Raw genomic sequence first — 5,088 nt, forward strand, 5'->3', positions numbered from 1 at the left:
TTAATACATTTGTGATATTTTAATGACTGTAAATGTGTTAACATCATGCCAGACTTGACAGGCCAGGGGAATCTGTAAAGAAGGGAGAGGAGAGATAAAAGGGGGGGGGGGGTTAAAAAGGGAAATAACAAAAGGGCAGAAAGAACACAGCGCAAATGCCACGGCGATGGTTCACCAACTGCTGCTCCTGAGAAAAGAGAAGAAAGTGTACCTGAGACGTACAGCACTTGGAAAGACTGCACAAATGACTGATGTATGTGTATGTGGGTGGGTGTGTGTGTGTGTGTGTGTGTGTGTTTGTGAGTGCAGTACAGTATAAATTTGTCACAAGATGCACTCAATAGCGAGGGCAGAATCTATTTGTTAGTACTAATAAAATAGTAGCATGTTAAATTATGTTTGTGTGTTACTAGGCCTGCAGGCCTTTTATATATGGAAGGTTTGTAACCAAACCTTATAACCTTATAACCTTATATTATCTGTCAGTGAGGCTCAGTCCCAGGTGATACCCTCCCTCATAAAAATATCTTTGTAGCTAACCTATTAGTGGACGCTACGTTTGCGGTTACAGGATATTTATGTCTTTAATGTTTATGGGTGTTCTATTGCTGTCCTTTGGGGTCCAATGTTCCGTATGAGATTCATTTGGGGTACACATTAGATATGCTTCAATTGCATTCAATGGAATTTGGCATACTTTCATTCAAGCATGCTTACCAAGACTGTAAAATGGTATTTTTCAGATCACGTGAGCTGGGATGAAAAATGTTTTGCACTACTCTACTCACAGGCTACTCACTGAGAATCTGTAATAAAGGGCTGTTTTCTGATAAGCTAGTTTTAAACCCTGAGTGATGTGTTCTGTCTCCACTATTTTCTCTATGTATTCAACTTAAAATGATTTAATAAATAAGATGCTGATGATACACTAAAAACAGATGTTCTGTCATCCTGTCTCTAACTAGACACATCAGTGTGCTCAGTTGGAGACGACACATTTAGAGTTACTTTTCGACACAAAATGTGTTGAAGTATTTCTGTGCCCACTTGCAGATAACACATTTTGGGTTACTTTTAACACAGAATGTGTTAAATCAGAAAACAACAAGACATAAAAAGTGTTGACAGCTAACACATGGAAGGGTGTTTTTTAACACATCACTTTTCAGAGTGCATGGCTCTAATTGTTCTGTTTCATAGTAATCAAGTGATAGACAAACACAGTTTACAGTACTATTACAGAAGTGCTAATGTTTCAAAAGCACTAATACACTTCAACATCAGTGAATCCCATCATACTGATACACTTTCTTTTTGTTTTCTGGCATTTCCTTATAACAGCAACATGTGGCTTCAAATTAAATAAATTCACATTTTGTTGTTTTCTATGAATAGGAATAACTGTGTTCTCCTAGATAAGTGATAACACTGGAGTACTATTTCCTTCCTCTAGTTACCAAACAAACACGGCATATTGTGAATGCATTGTCCTGACACTTGCTTTGTATATAGAATTTAACTATTTACGTACACTGTGACATTTGAATAAAAACAGACAGCAACTGCACAGGAACTATCATTGGGCTTTATAACATTTATGGGTTTTATATATGGGTTTTTATATCATTAAAGAAGCCAGTATCTGTTCAATCCCTACTATGCCTTTTATAGTTACACTGATCAGGCATAACATTATGACCACCTCCTTGTTTCTACGCTCACTGTCCATTTTATCAGCTTCACTTACTATATAGGTGCAACTATACTGGTGGATCATTCTCAGCACTGTAGTAACACTGTGGTGGTGGTGTGTTAGAGTGTGGTGTGCCGGTCACAGGATGCTGTTGGCTGGATATTTTTGGTTGGTGGACTATTCTCAGTCCAAGAGTGACACTGAGGTGTTTAAAAACTCCAGCAGCTCTGCTGGAGCATAGAAACAAGGAGGTGGTCATAATGTTATGCCTGATTGGTGTATATTGCACCTAAGGCATGCATATTGTCACTGTTATTTTTCTATATCATTTAAGCACAGCAGCTCTGCCCTTTACATTGTGTGAAGATTTCATGATGAATGGAGCAATAGAAATGGTCCAAAATGCTTGCTTGGAATAAAATATCTTTACATAAATTTACATTAAAAATAAAGAACATTTTTGCCTTCTGTAAAGTTACCATTTTGGAGATACTTTTTCTTTGGCCAGTGACAATGTGTTTTCATAATATCAATGAAAATGATTCCCTCATTTCTCTTCAGTCTGCAATCATTTAAAGGTTCCATATCATGGAAAACAAAATTTCCTTCACTGTTTTAAAATATGAGTTCTTCAAGTCTCAAGATGTACCATGTCTATACAGCTCATTCATGGGAAAATGAGCTGCAAAACAGCCTGTTTTCAATTCACTGTTTATGTGATGTCACAAAACCAAGTTTAGACGTATCTACCTGTTCAGCCTGCTGCAGTTTAACATTGTCCATTTACATTCAACTGGCGCTGAAGGAGAATCTCAGCCGAGACTGCTGTTTGAACAAAGTGCAATACAAGGCAGCCAATCAGAACAGAGATCATTTACAGACACCTGTTTTAAATGCACGGTAACCAAAACAACCTATTTAATTCTGAGAGATAAAGAGAGAGTGAAAATGGTCACATAACTTAAATACATTAATTGTGACTGTTTGAGGTACATAACCCCACAAATGTAAGACATCTGCCTTTTAAATAAAGAATATTGGCCAGGTGCACTTACCAGACAGCAAACAAACCAGAGTAATGTCTTGAAATGAAGGAACCTACAGGAGTACGTTTTCTTGCATTAAATGGCTTATTAAAGCAATAATAATACTGTGTGTTACATTGATTTCACAATAAGTGGCTTATGGCTTTTATAAAACAGCAATCAACACAAATGATGATGAAATACACATTTTCTCAAAAAATACTAAAAATTATTAATAATAATAATCAATATAAATGAGTAATCCGCCAAGAAATGAAATTCCTTTGGGGTATGGTATCGTTGTCAAGCAACCATGGACTGCTGAATAGAAAAACGTTTACTCGCCCATCACAGTGTACTGCGGTCATTTCGTTAACTTTTTGACCTTTTTTGCATTATAACAATGAACATGGGATAACAGCACAACTAAGTAATTGTTGGTCACCAAATTACCACCGAGTTTTATTTAGCACCAGTCCACGTCCACCCTTCTTCTCACACTGAGGCTTTAATCTCAAATAGCTCCTTGCTCCCTACAGAGTGCATTAAGGAGGAATGTAAACACTGGATTCTGCATGCCAACCATGCATAATATGGCTAGTAAAACAATCATTTGGGATTCAGCCATATCTTGATAAATTATGCACTATTTGGCTGTATAGGCTAGAATTTCTAAATGTCCATAGCTAGCACACTATTTAGGTAGTATTATTACTTTTACTTCTGACTTAAACACAGACATTTGAAGCGTGTCAGCCATTCAAGTCACATTCTTTAGACATTTATACTGGTGTTTTACAGTGAATCATAGTGTAAGTACTTTAATTCCAACCTGTGAAATTAATGATGGAGTTGTTTACCCTGTTAGCTAGCTAACCAGCCTAGTTCTAGTTAAGAAAATAATGGCTCAGAGAGTTATGAAGTCTCACATCTCATATCCATATCACAGTACTGTAAACCTTCGTTGTTATGAAATACATATATGAAATATAAAACATCATGTTGTGATTTGTATTATGGAAAACTAAACTGTCTGTCATTTGTGCAAAAATAGTTCTGTATCTCTGCATTTTTAAAATACTAAAAATACTTTACTCTCTTGCAGATTCTGCCAGCTGTTTACCCAGATATGCTATTTAAACAATAAAATACTGTTAGAAATTACTTTTGCCAAATTAGTTTCTTAACAAGCGACATGTAGCTACGTCAGAGTAAGGAGCTCCACCCACTAAATTGTTCTCCAGCTCCTTACACTAAATTCCCAAACTGTCATCCACCACTGAGTGAGCTTTTTTGTTTTTTTATCACGGTGGTTTTATGGCTCAGTCTGACCTGGTCAGATTCGGAAGATGACGCTACACGTTTGGGGAATGGCATTCGGTTAATTTCTGGCCGATTCCTGGTTGTTTAGCTGTTCTTCTGTCACAGCTGCCGACTGAAAGCTGCTCAGCTGTAATGACAGTTTGTGAATTTAGTGTAGTCTCATCTTCAGAGTCTGACCAAATCGGCTCAAATGTGATCTTGACAGTACCCATTTTCTGCTTCTGTGCAAAGTAAGAAGTAAAAACTTGAGCGTCTCCTACAGCTGTCAAACACGTTGCTTAGCAACGGCGGAGTGATACAGTGTGTGTGAAAAACCTGTGATGTTATGGCGAAATATCTCCACGCCTCTCAGTCAGCTTGTGTGGCCGGAACTAACTTGTATAATATATATTACAAGATTTTTGCCTCTTGTAGTATTTCTGTAGTGTTATTATAGATCTTTTTCAGTGGTTTGCTCTGTGTTCTCAGGCACTTAGCGGTTAGATTTGCTATAATTTATATTTCATATGGACGTGCTATTGAAAGCATTTTTCCTAATACTGATTTTCAGCCAGGTAGTAACAAGTTAGCTAAGTTCCAGTTAAATTCTGATTAATTTCTACTTTCTTCAGTATTTTAAAATGGTAATACCTTTACTGAAATATAATTGTGGGAGAAGTAACATTATAGTTATTAACAACTACGTTTTCGGTTACCATGTGGGTCACAATCTCACGTTTGTATTTGTGGTTCACGCCTCTGACATTTGTGGTTTCGTTTCGTTTTAGACCAAAAGTACTTCAAAAAGAGAATAACACAGCGCCAGCACCCTTCAGTTTCTCTGCTGATAAAGGTTCCACTGCACTTACTCAGTATTTAAACAGATACGTTTGCCCTCCTACTCATGTTGTTTTCTGCAAAGGTACTTTTTTTACTTGAGTCATTATTTTACAGAAGCAACTATTAGTTCTTTAGCAATGAGCATGGCTTCACGCAGTCCACCTCTGCAGATATTCAGTGTAGCCTACAGGTGGTAGTATGGACTGGAAGTTGAGCTTCGCGTCGTGT

Source organism: Pygocentrus nattereri, chromosome 20 (genome assembly GCF_015220715.1).
Source record: "Pygocentrus nattereri isolate fPygNat1 chromosome 20, fPygNat1.pri, whole genome shotgun sequence".
Lineage (NCBI taxonomy): Eukaryota > Metazoa > Chordata > Actinopteri > Characiformes > Serrasalmidae > Pygocentrus > Pygocentrus nattereri.